The following is a 17,745-nucleotide window of genomic DNA, read 5'->3' on the forward strand; positions in this document are numbered from 1 at the left end:
CTTTCAGCAAAAATCTTGCTAGTATATGCAATGGTGTCATTGTTTGGAGGCTAATTATGGGATGGATCCCTGGATATGGCAGTCTCTAGATGGTCCATCCTTTTGTCTCAGCTCCAAACTTTGTCTCTGTAACTCCTTCCATGGGTGATTGTTTCCAATTCTAAGAAGGGACAAAGTGTCCACACTTTGGTCTTCGTTCTTCTTCAGTTTCACCTGTTTTACAAATTGTCTCTTATATCTCGGGTATACTAAGTTTCTGGGCTAATATCCACATATTAGTGAGTACATATCATTTGAGTTCTTTTGTGATTGTGTTACCTCACTCAGGATGATGCCCTCCAGGTCCAACCAGTTGCCTAGGAATTTCATAAATTCATTCTTTTTAATAGCTGAGTAGTACTCCATTGTGCAAATGTACCACATTTTTTGTATCCATTCCTCTGTTGAGGGGCATCTGGGTTCTTTCCAGCTTCTGGCTATTATAAATAAGGCTGCTATGAACATAGTGGAGCATGTGTCCTTCTTACCGGTTGGGACATCTTCTGGATATATGCCCAGGAGAGGTACTGCGGGATCCTCCGGTAGTACTATGTCCAATTTTCTGAGGAACCGCCAGACTGATTTCCAGAGTGGTTGTACAAGCTTGCAATCCCACCAACAATGGAGGAGTGTTCCTCTTTCTCCACATCATCTCCAGCATCTGCTGTCACCTGAATTTTTTTTTTTAATTTTTAATATTTTTTATTACATATTTTCCTCAATTACATTTCCAATGCTATCCCAAAAGTCCCCCATAGCACCCCCCACTTCCCTACCCACCCATTCCCATTCTTTTGGCCCTGGCTTTCCCCTATATTGGGGCATATAAAGTTTGCAAGTCCAATGGGCCATTCTTTCCAGTGATGGCCGACTAGGCCATCTTTCGATATATATGCAGCTAGAGACAAGAGCTCCGGGGTACTGGTTAGTTCATCATGTTGTTCCAACTATAGGGTTGCAGATCCCTTTAGCTCCTTGGGTACTTTCTCTAGCTTCTCCATTGGGAGCCCTGTGATATATCCAATAGCTGACTGTGAGCATCCACTCCTGTGTTTGCTAGGCCCCGGCATCGTCTCACAAGAGACAGCTATATTTGGGTCCTTTCAGCAAAATCTTGCTAGTGTATGCAATGGTGTCAGCGTTTAGAAGCTTATTATGGGATGGATCCCTGGATATGGCAGTCTCTAGATGGTCCATCCTTTCATCACAGCTCCAAACTTTGTCTCTGTAACTCCTTCCCTGGGTGTTTTGTTCCCAATTCTAAGAAGGGGCACAGTGTCCACACTTTGGTCTTCATTCTTCTTGAGTTTCATGCGTTTATCAAATTGTATCTTATATCTTGGGTATCCTAAGTTTTGGGCTAATATCCACTTATCAGTGAATACATATTGTGTGAGTTCCTTTGTGATTGTGTTACCTCACTCAAGATGATGCCCTCCAGGTCCATCCATTTGGCTAGGAATTTCATAAATTCATTCTTTTTAATAGCTGAGTAGTACTCCATTGTGTAAATGTACCATAATTTTTGTATCCATTCCTCTGTTGAGGGACATCTGGGTTCTTTCCAGCTTCTGGCTATTATAAATAGGGCTGCTATGAACATAGTGGAGCATGTGTCCTTCTTACTGGTTGGGACATCTTCTGGATATATGCCCAGGAGAGGTATTGCTGGATCCTCCGGTAGTACTATGTCCAATTTTCTGAGGAACCGCCAGACTGATTTCCAGAGTGGTTGTACAAGCTTGCAATCCCACCAACAATGGAGGAGTGTTCCTCTTTCTCCACATCCTCGCCAGCATCTGCTGTCACCTGAATTTTTGATCTTAGCCATTCTGACTGGTGTGAGGTGGAATTGCAGGGTTGTTTTGATTTGCATTTCCCTGATGATTAAGGATGTTGAACATTTTTTCAGGTGCTTCTCTGCCATTCGGTATTCCTCAGGTGAGAATTCTTTGTTCAGTTCTGAGCCCCATTTTTTTTTTTTTAAAGAATATGTAAATGTTTTTCTTTATTTGTACTTTTGAGGATTTTTCTAAAATTTCCAATAGAAAACTTATGTTAATATTGCTATCATCCATCCTTATCAGTGAGAACTCCCCAGGCCTATGGTCACCCTAGAAGCATGAAGAATATCAGAGGTGCTGAGACTAGGGTAAAGAGTTTTAGAGGTGGATAAATAGCCAGGATATTAAATTTCTGTTCTTTTTTTTTTTTTAATATTTTTATTACATATTTTCCTCAATTACGTTTCCAATGCTATCCCAAAAGTCCCCCATAGCGCCCCCCCACTTCCCTATCCACCCATTCCCATTCTTTTGGCCCTGGCATTCCCCTATATTGGGGCATATAAAGTTTGCAAGTCCAATGGGCCTCTCTTTCCATTGATGGCTGACTAGGCCATCTTTCGATACATATGCAGCTAGAGACAAGAGCTCCGGGGTTCTAGTTAGTACATCTTGTTGTTCCAACAATAGGGTTGCAGATCCCTTTAGCTCCTTGGGTACTTACTCTAGCTTCTCCATTGGGAGCCCTGTGATACATCCAATAGCTGACTGTGAACATCCACTCCTGTGTTTGCTAGGCCCCAGCATCGTCTCACAAGAGACAGCTATATTTGGGTCCTTTCAGCAAAATCTTGCTAGTGTATGCAATGGTGTCAGCGTTTAGAAGTTGATTATGGGATGGATCCCTGGGTACGGCAGTCTCTAAATGGTCCATCCTTTCATCACCGCTACGAACTTTGTCTCTGTAACTCCTTCCCTGGGTGTTTTGTTCCCAATTCTGAGAAGGTGCACAGTGTCCACACTTTGGTCTTCATTCTTCTTAAGTTTCATGCGTTTAGCAAATTGTATCTTAAATCTTGGGTATCCTAAGTTTTGGGCTAATATCCACTTATCAGTGAATACATATTGTGTGAGTTCTTTTGTGATTGTGTTACTTCACTCAAGATGATGCCCTCCAGGTCCATCCATTTGGCTAGGAATTTCATAAATTCATTCTTTTTAATAGCTGAGTAGTACTCCATTGTGTAAATGTACCATAATTTCTGTATCCATTCCTCTGTTGAGGGACATCTGGGTTCTTTCCAGCTTCTGGCTATTATAAATAGGGCTGCTATGAACATAGTGGAACATGTGTCCTTTTTACCGGTTGGGACATCTTCTGGATATATGCCCAGGAGAGGTATTGCTGGATCCTCCGGTAGTACTATGTCCAATTTTCTGAGGAACCGCCAGACTGATTTCCAGAGTGGTTGTACAAGCTTGCAATCCCACCAACAATGGAGGAGTGTTCCTCTTTCTCCACATCCTCGCCAGCAACTGCTGTCACCTGAATTTTTGATCTTAGCCATTCTGACTGGTGTGAGGTGGAATCTCAGGGTTGTTTTGATTTGCATTTCCCTGATGATTAAGGATGTTGAACATTTTTTCAGGTGTTTCTCTGCCATTCGGTATTCCTCAGGCGAGAATTCTTTGTTCAGTTCTGAGCCCCATTTTTTAATGGGGTTATTTGACTTTCTGGAGTCCACCTTCTTGAGTTCTTTATATATGTTGGATATTAGTCCCTTATCTGATTTAGGATAGGTGAAGATCCTTTCCCAATCTGTTGGTGGTTTTTTTGTCTTATTGATGGTGTCTTTAGCCTTGCAGAAGCTTTGTAGTTTCATGAGGTCCCACTTGTCAATTCTCGATCTTACAGCACAAGCCATTACTGTTCTATTCAGGAATTTTTCCCCTGTGCCCATATCTTCAAGGCTTTTCCCCACTTTCTCCTCTATAAGTTTCAGTGTCTCTGGTTTTATGTGAAGTTCCTTGATCCACTTAGACTTGACCTTAGTACAAGGAGATAGGAATGGATCGATTCGCATTCTTCTACATGTTAACAACCAGTTGTGCCAGCACCATTTGTTGAAAATGCTGTCTTTCTTCCACTGGATGTTTTTAGCTCCCTTGTCGAAGATCAAGTGACCGTAGGTGTGTGGGTTCATTTCTGGGTCTTCAATTCTATTCCATTGGTCTATTTGTCTGTCACTATACCAGTACCATGCAGTTTTTATCACAATTGCTCTGTAGTAGAGCTTTAGGTCCGGCATGGTGATTCCACCAGAGGTTCTTTTATCCTTGAGAAGAGTTTTTGCTATCCTAGGTTTTTTGTTATTCCAGATGAATTTGCAGATTGCACTTTCTAATTCGTTGAAGAATTGAGTTGGAATTTTGATGGGGATTGCATTGAATCTGTAGATTGCTTTTGGCAAGATAGCCATTTTTACAATGTTGATCCTGCCAATCCATGAGCATGGGAGATCTTTCCATCTTCTGAGATCTTCTATAATTTCTTTCTTCAGAGACTTGAAGTTTTTATTATACAGATCTTTCACTTCCTTAGTTAGAGTCACGCCAAGATATTTTATATTATTTGTGACTATTGAGAAGGGTGTTGTTTCCCTAATTTCTTTCTCAGCCTGTTTATTCTTTGTGTAGAGAAAGGCCATTGATTTGTTTGAGTTAATTTTATATCCAGCTACTTCACCGAAGCTGTTTATCAGGCTTAGGAGTTCTCTGGTGGAATTTTTAGGGTCACTTATATATACTATCATATCATCTGCAAAAAGTGATATTTTGACTTCATCTTTTCCAATTTGTATCCCTTTGATCTCCTTTTGTTGTCGAATTGCTCTGGCTAGGACTTCAAGTACAATGTTGAATAGGTATGGAGAAAGTGGACAGCCTTGTCTAGTCCCTGATTTTAGAGGGATTGCTTCAAGCTTCTCACCATTTACTTTGATGTTGGCTACTGGTTTGCTGTAGATTGCTTTTATCATGTTTAGGTATGGGCCTTGAATTCCTGATCTTTCCAAGACTTTTATCATGAATGGGTGTTGGATCTTGTCAAATGCTTTTTCCGCATCTAACGAGATGACCATGTGGTTTTTGTCTTTGAGTTTGTTTATATACTGGATTACGTTGATGGATTTCCGTATATTGAACCATCCCTGCATCCCTGGGATGAAACCTACTTGGTCAGGATGGATGATTATTTTGATGTGTTCTTGGATTCGGTTAGCAAGAATTTTATTGAGGATTTTTGCATCAATATTCATAAGGGATATTGGTCTGAAGTTTTCTATCTTTGTTGGGTCTTTTTGTGGTTTAGGTATCAGAGTAATTGTGGCTTCATAGAATGAGTTGGGTAGAGTACCTTCTGTTTCTATTTTGTGGAATAGTTTGTGAAGAACTGGGATTAGATCTTCTTTGAAGGTCTGATAGAACTCTGCACTAAACCCATCTGGTCCTGGGCTTTTTTTGGTTGGGAGACTATTAATGACTGCTTCTATTTCTTTGGGGGATATAGGGCTGTTTAGATCATTAACCTGATCTTGATTCAACTTTGGTACCTGGTATCTGTCTAGGAACTTCTCCATTTCATCCAGGTTCTCCAGTTTTGTTGAGTATAGCCTTTGGTAGAAGGATCTGATGGTGTTTTGGATGTCTTCAGGATCTGTTGTTATGTCTCCTTTTTCATTTCTGATTTTGTTAATTAGGATGCTTTCCCTGTGCCCTCTAGTGAGTCTGGCTAAGGGTTTATCTATCCTGTTGATTTTCTCAAAGAACCAGCTCCTTGATTGGTTGATTCTTTGAATAGTTTTTCTTGTTTCCACTTGGTTGATTTCACCCCTGAGTTTGATTATTTCCTGCCGTCTACTCCTCTTGGGTGAATTTGCTTCCTTTTGTTCTAGTGCTTTTAGGTGTGTTGTCAAGCTGCTAATGTGTGCTCTTTCTAGTTTCCTTTTGGAGGCACTCAGAGCTATGAGTTTTCCTCTTAGAAATGCTTTCATTGCGTCCCATAAGTTTGGGTATGTTGTGGCTTCATTTTCATTGAACTCTAAAAAGTCCTTAATTTCTTTCTTTATTCCTTCCTTGACCAAGGTATCATTGAGAAGAGTGTTGTTCAGTTTCCACGTGAAGGTTGGCTTTCTATTATTTATTTTGTTATTGAAGATCAGCCTTAGTCCATGGTGATCTGATAGGATGCATGGGACAATTTCAATGTTTTTGTATCTGTTGAGTCCTGTTTTGTGCCCAATTACGTGGTCAATTTTGGAGAAGGTACCATGAGGTGCTGAGAAGAAGGTGTATCCTTTTGTTTTAGGGTAAAATGTTCTGTAGATATCTGCCAGATCCATTTGATCCATAACTTCTGTTAGTTTCACTGTGTCCCTGTTTAGTTTCTGTTTCCATGATCTGTCCATTGGTGAAAGTGGTGTGTTGAAGTCTCCCACTATTATTGTATGAGGTGCAATGTGTGCTTTGAGATTTACTAAAGTTTCTTTAATGAATGAGGCTGCCTTTGTATTTGGAGCATAGATATTCAGGATTGATAGTTCCTCTTGGAGGATTTTACCTTTGATGAGTATGAAGTGCCCCTCCCTGTCTTTTTTGATGACTTTGGGTTGGAAGTCAATCTTATCTGATATTAGAATGGCTACTCCAGCTTGTTTCTTCAGACCATTTGCTTGGAAAATTGTTTTCCAGCCTTTCATTCTGAGGTAGTGTCTATCTTTTTCTCTGAGATGAGTTTCTTGTAAGCAGCAAAATGTTGGGTCTTGTTTGTGTAGCCAGTTTGTTAGTCTATGTCTTTTTATCGGGGAGTTGAGTCCATTGATATTAAGAGATATTAAGGAAAAGTAATTGTTGTTTCCTGTTATTTTTGTTGTTAAAGTTGGCATTCTGTTCTTGTGGCTGTCTTCTTTTAGGTTTGTTGAGGGATTACCTTCTTGTTGTTTCTAGGGCGTGGTTCCTGTCCTTGTATTGGTTTTTTTCTGTTACTATCCTTTGAAGGGCTGGATTCGTGGAGAGATAATGTGTGAATTTGGCTTTGTCGTGGAATACTTTGGTTTCTCCATCTATGTTAATTGAGAGTTTGGCTGGGTATAGTAGCTTGGGCTGGAATTTGTGTTCTTTTAGTGTCTGTATAACATCTGTCCAGGATCTTCTAGCTTTCATAGTCTCTGGTGAAAAATCTGGTGTAATTCTGATAGGCTTGCCTTTATATGTTACTTGGCCTTTTTCTCTTACTGCTTTTAGTATTCTATCTTTATTTAGTGCATTTGTTGTTCTGATTATTATGTGTCGGGAGGTATTTCTTTTCTGGTCCAGCCTATTTGGAGTTCTGTAGGCTTCTTGTATGTTCATGGGCATCTCTTTCTTTAGATTTGGGAAGTTTTCTTCTATAATTTTGTTGAAGATGTTTGCTGGTCCTTTGAGTTGAAAATCTTCATTCTCATCCACTCCTATTATCCGTAGGTTTGGTCTTCTCATTGTGTCCTGTATTTCCTGGATGTTTTGAGTTAGGATCTTTTTGCATTTTCCATTTTCCTTGATTGTTGTGCCCATGTTCTCTATGGAATCTTCTGCACCTGAGATTCTCTCTTCCATCTCTTGTATTCTGTTGCTGATGCTTGCATCTATGGTTCCAGATTTCTTTCCTAGGGTTTCTATCTCCAGTGTTGCCTCATTTTGGGTTTTCTTTATTGTGTCTACTTCCCTTTTTAGGTCTAGTATGGTTTTGTTCATTTCCATCATCTGATTGGATGTGTTTTCCTGTTTCTCTTTAAGGACTTCTACCAGTTTGGTTGTGTTTTCCTGTTTTTCTTTAAGGACTTGTAACTCTTTAGCCATGTTCTCCTGTAGTTCTTTAAAGTCCTTCTTGATGTCCTCTACCATCATCATGAGATATGCTTTTAAATCCAGGTCTAGTTTTTCAGGTGTGTTGGGGTGCCCTGGACTGGGCGAAGTGGGAGTGCTGGGTCCTGATGATGGTGAGTGGTCTTGGTTTCTGTTAGTAAGATTCTTACCTTTACCTCTCGCCATCTGGTAATCTCTGGAGTTGTTATAGTTGTCTCTGTTCAGAGGTTGTTCTTCTGGGGATTCTGAGTATCCTCTGTCAGCAGACCTGTACAGACTAAGTTCGGCGGAGTCCCGGAGCCAAGATGGCGCTCCCTGCAGGGCAGGTCACTGTTCTCCGGCTGGGAGGGTGCCGGATGTCTGCGGCCCCAAAAGGGTGCTGCCTCAGCGGCTCTGTGGCTCCCGCCTGTCCCAGAAGCTGTCTGCCTCTGTGGTCCTCACTCTAACCTGTAGACTAAGTTCGGCGGAGTCCCGGAGCCAAGATGGCGCTCCCTGCAGGGCAGGTCACTGTCCTCCGACTGGGAGGGTGCCGGATGTCTGCGGCCCCAAAAGGGTGCTGCCTCAGCAGCTCTGTGGCTCCCGCCTGTCCCAGAAGCCGTCTGCCCCCGTGGTCCCCACTCTGACCTGTAGAGACTAAGCTCGGCGGAGTCCCGGAGCCAAGATGGCGTTCCCTGCAGGGCAGGTCACTGTCCTCCGACTGGGAGGGTGCCGGATGTCTGCGGCCCCAAAAGGGTGCTGCCTCAGCGGCTCTGTAGCTCCCGCCTGTCCCAGAAGCTGTCTGCCTCTGTGGTCCTCACTCTAACCTGTAGACTAAGTTCGGCGGAGTCCCGGAGCCAAGATGGCACTCTCTGCAGGGCAGGTCACTGTCCTCCGACTGGGAGGGTGCCAGAAGTCTGCGGCCCCAAAAGGGTGCTGCCTCAGCGCCTCTGTGGCTCCTGCCTGTCCCAGAAGCCGTCTGCCCCCGTGGTCCCCACTCTGCTGAGCCCCATTTTTTAATGGGGTTATTTGACTTTCTGGAGTCCACCTTCTTGAGTTCTTTATATATATTGGATATTAGTCCCTTATCTGATTTAGGATAGGTAAAGATCCTTTCCCAATCTGTTGGTGGCCTTTTTGTCTTATTGACGGTGTCTTTTGCCTTGCAGAAGCTTTGCAGTTTCATGAGGTCCCATTTGTCAATCCTTGATCTTACAGCACAAGCCATTGCTATTCTATTCAGGAATTTTTCCCCTGTGCCCATATCTTCAAGGCTTTTCCCCACTTTCTCCTCTATAAGTTTCAGTGTCTCTGGTTTTATGTGAAGTTCCTTGATCCACTTAGATTTGACCTTAGTACAAGGAGATAGGAATGGATCAATTCGCATTCTTCTACATGATAACAACCAGTTGTGCCAGCACCATTTGTTGAAAATGCTGTCTTTCTTCCACTGGATGGTTTTAGCTCCCTTGATCAAGTGACCATAGGTGTGTGGGTTCATTTCTGGGTCTTCAATTCTATTCCATTGGTCTACTTGTCTGTCACTATACCAGTACCATGCAGTTTTTATCACAATTGCTCTGTAGTAGAGCTTTAGGTCAGGCATGGTGATTCCACCAGAGGTACTTTTATCCTTGAGAAGAGTTTTTGCTATCCTAGGTTTTTTGTTATTCCAGATGAATTTGGAGATTGCTCTTTCTAATTCGTTGAAGAATTGAGTTGGAATTTTGATGGGGATTCCATTGAACCTGTAGATTGCTTTTGGCAACATAGCCATTTTTACAATGTTGATCCTGCCAATCCATGAGCATGGGAGATCTTTCCATCTTCTGAGATCTTCTTTAATTTCTTTCTTCAGAGACTTGAAATTCTTGTCATACAGATCTTTCACTTCCTTAGTTAGAGTCACGCCAAGATATTTTATATTATTTGTGACTATTGAGAAGGGTGTTGTTTCCCTAATTTCTTTCTTGGCCTGTTTATTCTTTGTGTAGAGAAAGGCCATTGATTTGTTTGAGTTAATTTTATATCCAGCCACTTCACCGAAGCTGTTTATCAGGTTTAGGAGTTCTCTGGTGGAATTTTTAGGGTCACTTATATATACTATCATATCATCTGCAAAAAGTGATATTTTGATTTCATCTTTTCCAATTTGTATCGCCTTGATCTCCTTTTGTTGTCGAATTTCTCTGGCTAGGATTTCAAGTACTATGTTGAATAGGTAGGGAGAAAGTGGGCAGCCTTGTCTAGTCCCTGATTTTAGTGGGATTGCTTCAAGCTTCTCTCCATTAACTTTGATGTTGGCTACTGGTTTGCTGTAGATTGCTTTTATCATGTTTAGGTATGGGCCTTGAATTCCTGATCTTTCCAAGACTTTTATCATGAATGGGTGTTGGATCTTGTCGAATGCTTTTTCCGCATCTAACGAGATGATCATGTGGTTTTGGTCTTTGAGTTTGTTTATATAATGGATTAAGTTGATGGATTTCCATATATTAAACCATCCCTGCATCCCTGGAATAAATCCTACTTTGTCAGGATGGATGATTGCTAATGTGTTCTTGGATTCGGTTAGCAAGAATTTTATTGAGGATTTTTGCATCTATATTCATAAGGGAAATTGGTCTGAAGTTCTCTATCTTTGTTGGATCTTTCTGTGGTTTAGGTATCAGAGTAATTGTGGCTTCATAGAATGAGTTGGGTAGAGTTCCCTCTACTTCTATTTTGTGGAATAGCTTGTGCAGAACTGGAATTAGATCTTCTTTGAAGGTCTGGTAGAACTCTGCACTAAACCCATCTGGTCCTGGGCTTTTTTTGGCTGGGTGACTATTAATGACTGCTTCTATTTCTTTAGGGGACATGGAACTATTTAGACCGTTAACTTGATCCTGCTTTAACTTTGGTACCTGGTATCTGTCTAGGAATTTGTCCATTTCGTCCAGGTTTTCCAGTTTGTTGAGTATAGCCTTTTGTAGAAGGATCTGGTGGTGTTTTGGATTTCTTCAGGATCTGTTGTTATGTCTCCCTTTTCATTTCTGATTTTGTTAATTAGGATGTTGTCCCTGTGCCCTCTAGTGAGTCTAGCTAAGGGTTTATCTATCTTGTTGATTTTCTCAAAGAACCAACTCGTTTGGTTAATTCTTTGAATAGTTCTTCTTGTTTCCACTTGGTTGATTTCACTCCTGAGTTTGATTATTTCCTGCCGTCTACTCCTCTTGGGTGAATTTTCTTCCTTTTTTTCTAGAGCTTTTAGATGTGTTGTCAAGCTGCTAGTGTGTGCTCTCTCCAGTTTCTTTTTGGAGGCACTCAGAGCTATGAGTTTCCCTCTAAGAAATGCTTTCATTGTGTCCCATAGGTTTGGGTATGTTGTGGCTTCATTTTCATTAAACTCTAAAAAGTCTTTAATTTCTTTCTTTATTCCTTCCTTGACCAAGTTGTCATTGAGAAGAGTGTTGTTCAGTTTCCATGTGAATGTTGGCTTTCTATTATTTATGTTGTTATTGAAGATCAGCCTTAGTCCATGGTGGTCTGATAGGATGCATGGGACAATTTTAATATTTTTGTATCTGTTGAGGCCTGTTTTGTGACCAATTATATGGTCAATTTTGGAGAAGGTCCCGTGAGGTGCTGAGAAGGTATATCCTTTTGTTTTAGGATAAAATGTTCTGTAGATATCTGTTAAGTCCATTTTTTTTCATAACTTCTGTTAGTTTCACTGTGTCCCTGTTTAGTTTCTGTTTCCAGGATCTGTCCATTGATGAAAGTGGTGTGTTGAAGTCTCCCACTATTATTGTGTGAGGTGCACTGTGTGCTTTGAGCTTTACTAAAGTGTCTTTAATGAATGTGGCTGCCCTTGCATTTGGAGCATAGATATTCAGAATTGAGAGTTCCTCTTGGAGGATTTTACCTTTGATGAGTATGAAGTGTCCCTCCTTGTCTTTTTTGATAACTTTGGGTTGGAAGTCGATTTTATTCGAAATTAGAATGGCTACTCCAGCTTGTTTCTTCATACCATTTGCTTGGAAAATTGTTTTCCAGCCTTTCACTCTGAGGTAGTGTCTGTCTTTTTCCCTGAGATGGGTTTCCTGTAAGCAGCAGAATGTTGGGTCCTGTTTGTGTAGCCAGTCTGTTAGTCTATGTCTTTTTATTGGGGAATTGAGTCCATTGATATTAAGAGATATTAAGGAAAAGTAATTGTTGCTTCCTATTTTTTTTGTTAGAGTTGGCATTCTGTTCTTGTGGCTGTCTTCTTTTTGGTTTGTTGAGGGATTACTTTCTTGCTTTTTCTAGGGAGTGATTTCTGTCCTTGTATTGGTTTTTTTCTGTTATTAACCTTTGAAGGGCTGTATTCGTGGAAAGCAATGTGTGAATTTGGTTTTGTCGTGGAATACTTTGGTTTCTCCCTCTATGATAATTGAGAGTTTGGCTGGGTATAGTAGTCTGGGCTGGCATTTGTGTTCCCTTAGTGTCTGTATAACATCTGTCCAGGCTCTTCTGGCTTTCATAGTCTCTGGTGAAAAGTCTGGTGTAATTCTGATAGACCTGCCTTTATATGTTACTTCACCTTTCTCCCTTACTGCTTTTAATATTCTATCTTTATTTGGTGCATTTGTTGTTCTGATGATTATGTGTCTGGAGGAATTTCTTTTCTGGTCCAGTCTATTTGGAGTTCTGTAGGCTTCTTGTATGTTCATGGGCATCTCTTTCTTTAGGTTTGGGAAGTTTTCTTCTATAATTTTGTTGAAGATATTCGCTGGCCCTGTAAGTTGAAAATCTTCATTGTCATCTACTCCTATTATCCGTAGGATTGGTCTTCTCATTGTGTCCTGTATTTCCTGGATGTTTTGAGTTAGGATCCTTTTGCATTTTGTATTTTCTTTGATTGTTGTGCTGATGTTCTCTATGGAATCTTCTGCACCTGAGATTCTCTCTTCCATCTCTTGTATTCTGTTGCTGATGCTCTCATCTATGTTTCCAGATTTCTTTCCTAGGGTTTCTATCTCCATCGTTGCCTCAGTTTGGGTTTTCTTTATTGTGTCTACTTCCCTTTTTAGGTCTAGTATGGTTTTGTTCATTTCCATCACCTGTTTGGATGCGTTTTCCTGTTTTTCTTTAAGGACTTCTAACTGTTTGGTTGTGTTTTCCTGTTTTTCTTTAAGGACTTGTAACTCTTTAGCAGTGTTCTCCTGTATTTCTTTAAGTGAGTTATTAAAGTCCTTCTTGATGTCCTCTACCATCATCATGAGATATGCTTTTAAATTCAGGTCTAGCTTTTCAGTTGTGTTGGCATGCCCAGGACTAGGTGGGGTGGGAGTGCTGTGTTCTGATGATGGTGAGTGGTCTTGATTTCTGTTAGTAGGATTCTTACGTTTCCTTTCACCATCTGGTAATCTCTGGAGCTAGTTGTTATAGTTGTCTCTGGTTAGAGCTTGTTCCTCAGGTGATTATGTTAGCCTCTATCAGCAGACCTGGGAAACTAGCTCTATCCTTAGTCTCCGTGGTCAGAGTACTCTCTGCAGGCAAGCTCTCCTCTTGCAGGGAAGGTGCCCAGATACCTTGTGTTCGAACCTGCCTCCTGGCAGAAGTTGTGTTCCACTCACCAGAGGTCTTAAGATCCCGTGGAGGGTCCTGTGAGGACCTTGGGGGTGTCCAGAAACTCAGCGCACAAAGAACCCCGGTGCTGGAGTGGACCGGAAGGGACTTGTGCCCCTAATTAGGCCAGGTTAACTGCTTCACTGGTTAATGCAGTCTCAGGCCCCGCGCATGATTGGATTGGAGCAGATGCTGTGTTCCACTCAGCAGAGGTCTTAGGATCCCGTGGGGGATCCTGTGTGGGTCCTTGCAGGTGTCCGGAGACTCCCTGGGCCAGGAACCCCAGTGCTGCAGTGGACTGGAATGTGGTCGGATGTCTGGAGCCCGAAATGGGCACTGCCTCAGAAGCTCTGTGGCTCCCGCCTGTCCCAGAAGCTGTCTGCTTCTGTGTGCACACTGTCACCTGTGCAGACTACTTTTCGGTGGAGTCCCGGAACCAAGATGGCTCCCGCCGTTCCTGAGGCAAAAAACTTGAGCACCAGCATTTTACCACAGGTAGAAAATTCCATATCTGACCTCACGTGATGACTGACAGTCAAAACACTGAAAGTATTATGTAAAATTACCTCAGAATATGTATGAAGAGTATATGGGAAACATTAGTGAATATCATCATTCAGGCTCTTTCCCAAAATATACTCATGGATTTGCAAAATACTCTAAGACCAAAAACATAAAGCTCTCGTGCTTCTCGGTGCTTCGTGGAAGTGATACCCCACTCCAGTCTTCTGTTAGCTCTCAGTACAACACAAGAAAACGAACTCCATGGTCATCAAAAGAGCATTCGCTGTGTAAGCGTAGTGTCCTGGTCTGCTTTCTGCTGCTGTGATAAACATTATGATCAAACCCAGTTTGGATGAAAGAGGTTATTTCACCTTAATAGTCCAGGCCACAATCCTTGATGGAAGGGGGTCAGGGTAGGAACTTGAAGCAGAAACTATGGAAGAAAACTGCTTCCTGATTTTATCCCAGTGACAGCATTTTGCTAGACACACAAAAAATTAAGTTTTTTCTTTTTTGAAAGCAAATTCTACCCCTGAGACAGGGTTTCTCTGGGTAGCCTTGACTGTCCCAAAACTCAGTCTGTAGACTAGACTGGCCTCAAACTCACAGAGATCAGCCTGCCTTTGCCTTCCAAGTACTAGAATTATGTGTACCACCACCACCACCCAACTTGCAAATACTTACTTTTTATAATACTTGTATTTATTAAGTAGACCTGTTTAGAAATATTTCTTTGGGAGCAAATCCAATTTTTGTTGTCAGGATATCAGCAGTTCTGTCCAGTAGCAAAACACCAAATACAAATCAGCAGTTGCAGTCCAGTCCTCTCAGCAGACACAACACACAAACCAGCAAGAGCAGGTCAATCCAGAAGAAACTGCAAAGCTTGCCAACTGGCCCGAGGCCTTGGAAGTGGCAAGAATCTGCAGTAACCTCCTGAGAAGTTCTTTGGTGGAGAAGTTCTCTCTATGGAGTCACCACAAGTGGAGCTCAGCAATAGCAATGCAAGGTGAACCAATACATGGCTGTTGTAGCCAAGAATAGCAAGGAAGAGCAAAGCAGACTAATGCTTGAGCTCCCATTGTCTATGGGGTTGTTTATATTCCTCCTGAACATCATCTTTTCATGTGGTTGCTATAACAAAACATCCTTTTACCTGTGTCTGCTGCAGGAAAACATTCTTTTATGTGTCTGTTTTAGCAAAACATCCTTCCACTTGTGTGCCCCAGAAAACCGTAATTTGACATAACTGACTTTCCAGAGAAATGAGAAATTTCCACTTCACCCATGATCTAATTAGTGCTTCCCATATAAACACGGATGCAGGGGTGGGGAGAGGGCATTCACTCGAGCATGGACCTCCTGTTTAGCTTATTATTACAGCCTGGGCCCACTTCCCTGGTGGTGGTACTGCACACAACTGCAGAGTTTCTCTGGAAGTATTTCTTTAAGCTCAGCCTAAAGGGTCCAGGCTTGTTAAAATAGGATAGTGAAAGACAACAGACAGTGAAAAGCTTGCTAGTGGCCAGAGATTATTTGTAGAGAAGACACATTTTTTTTTTAAAATACTTATTTTATGTATGTGAGTATACTGTCACTGTCTTCAGACACACCAGAAGAGGGCATCAGATTCCATTACAGATGGGTGTGAGCCACCACATGGTTGCTGAGAAATGAACTCAGGACCTCAAGAAGAACAGCCAGTGCTCTTAATCTCTGAGCCATCTCTCTAGCCCCAGAAGACCCAATTTTAAACAGCAAATTTTTGTTGTTGTTATTTTGCTTTAAAGTCTTTTTTAGTCAGGTAGAGCCTATGAAAGTTTTAAACTTCTTTAAAAATGAAATGAAATGTCTCAACTTGTCATAGAGCCATCCTATCTTGTTCCAGCCTGTTTGCCCTCATCCTTGCGTTCTCCTTCCTTCTTAGCTGTACAGAATCACTAACACTTTCATTCTGCTCTCTTTTTAAAAATAAAATATAAAGTTTTTTTGTAATTATATCTTAACTGACAAGTGAAATTTTACATAATTATATATGAATTTTTATTTTGTGGGTTGTAAAATTTTCAATTGACTAAGATAAAAAGAAGAAAAAAAAGCCACATAGTATAAGCATATATATAAAACCTATGTATTTCTTATTTTTATAATTAATTTCACAGTGAATGAATCCTTGTTTTTCTTATCTTTTTGTTGTTAAAATATTTTACATTAATTTCTGAACTTAATGACTTTTTGGGGATGGTTTTACTTTTATTTATGAATACTTGTAATGTGAATGTACAAAAGAAAAGATATTGACGAAGATATACAAAATCAAACCTCAAGTACCTTTTGTAGCTGAGAATCAGAACAGCTTCGGTGGTGACTGTCACTGGATCTGTTTCTTGGTTTCTTGGTTTCTTGGTTTCCCTGCCCCTTCTGTGTAATGTCAAGCACAGTTGAACACAATGGCTTCTCATCAGGTATAAACATTGATACTTATTGCATTGATACTTATATGCCAACATATTTGCTTCCTTGTTCCAAACAAAGACTGTGATGCTGGCAAGGATAGAAGCCCAGTTTCTGCAAGATGATTGATATTGTCAACAAATACTTTGGATTTGTGTCTATTCCCTACATAGTATGGATTCTGAGTATGATCTCTTCATTGTTTCATTCTTAGGATTTCTATTATTCTTGATATCATTTCAGTTAAATTGTTCTGCCTTTATAACACTAGATTTTAGTGAGTGATTAAGAGACTGTCATAAATAATGTGTAACACTTCTCACAATGTAAGTCAGTTTTTGAAGCTTGTTGAGACACAATCAACGTGCAAAAAATTGCACATTCCAAACACAGAATTTTGTAAAGTTGGAAATTCATACACAGCATGCAAGTGTTTAGAACAGTGTATATTGTAACGGGTAGAAAGTGGGATCAAATATACATCCATGGGTGGACAGATAAATTTGTGACTTGCAAAAGCAGTGCCCAGTTATCTAGCTAGAAAGAGATGAAGCTATACACAGTATAATATGAAAAACCATGAAAACATATGCTAAGGAAAAGAAACCAGACATACGAGGTCACCTAATATATAATTCCATTTATAGGAAATGGCCATTTAGGCAAATTTATAGAGAAGGGATGTAGATTGGGAGGGTTATTGATATATTTGTGTGTTTGTGTACTTGAAAAATGTTCAAAGAACTTTTTCATATAGTATTTTGTGATTACAATTAGTGATTTATGAGTTCATTTCTTTTTTTTTTTTTTTTTTTTTTTTTTGGTTTTTCGAGACAGGGTTTCTCTGTGTAGCCCTGGCTGTCCTGGAACTCACTTTGTAGACCAGGCTGGCCTCGAACTCAGAAATCCGCCTGCCTCTGCCTCCCAAGTGCTGGGATTAAAGGCGCGCGCCACCACGCCCGGCCCCTTTCTTTTTTTTTAACTTTTGTGTTGTATCTCCCCTTTTTTCATTTTCTTGAATATCACTTCTATAATCTGTCACTGTAGGGAAGCTGACATATTTATAGAATATTTCTTTCAAAATTTTATTGGTTTATTTCAGCCATTGCTCCCCCTTCCCAGTCCCCCCTTCCACAGTTCCTCATCTCATTCCTTCTCCCCCTTGCCTCCAAGAAGATGCTCCTCCCTGCCCCCCCCTTCCCTGGAACCTCAGATCTCTTGAGGATTAAGCACATCTTCTCCCACAGTCCTCTGCTGTATATGGGGCATCGGACCAGCTCTTATATATTGCCTAGTTGATAACTCAGTCTCTGGGATCTGGGTTAGTTGAGACTGCTGGTCTTCCTTGGGGTTGCCCTCCCCTTCAGCTTCTTCAATCCTTCCCCTAATTCAACCATAGGGGTCCCTGGCTTCAGCCAATGGTTGGGTGTAGGTATCTGTGTCTATCTCAGTTAGTTGCTGGTAGGGCCATTCAGAGGATAGCCATGCCAGGCTC

This window comes from Mus caroli, unplaced genomic scaffold (assembly GCF_978045245.1).
Source record: "Mus caroli unplaced genomic scaffold, Mus_caroli_1 scaffold_17, whole genome shotgun sequence".
NCBI classification, from domain to species: Eukaryota; Metazoa; Chordata; class Mammalia; order Rodentia; family Muridae; genus Mus; species Mus caroli.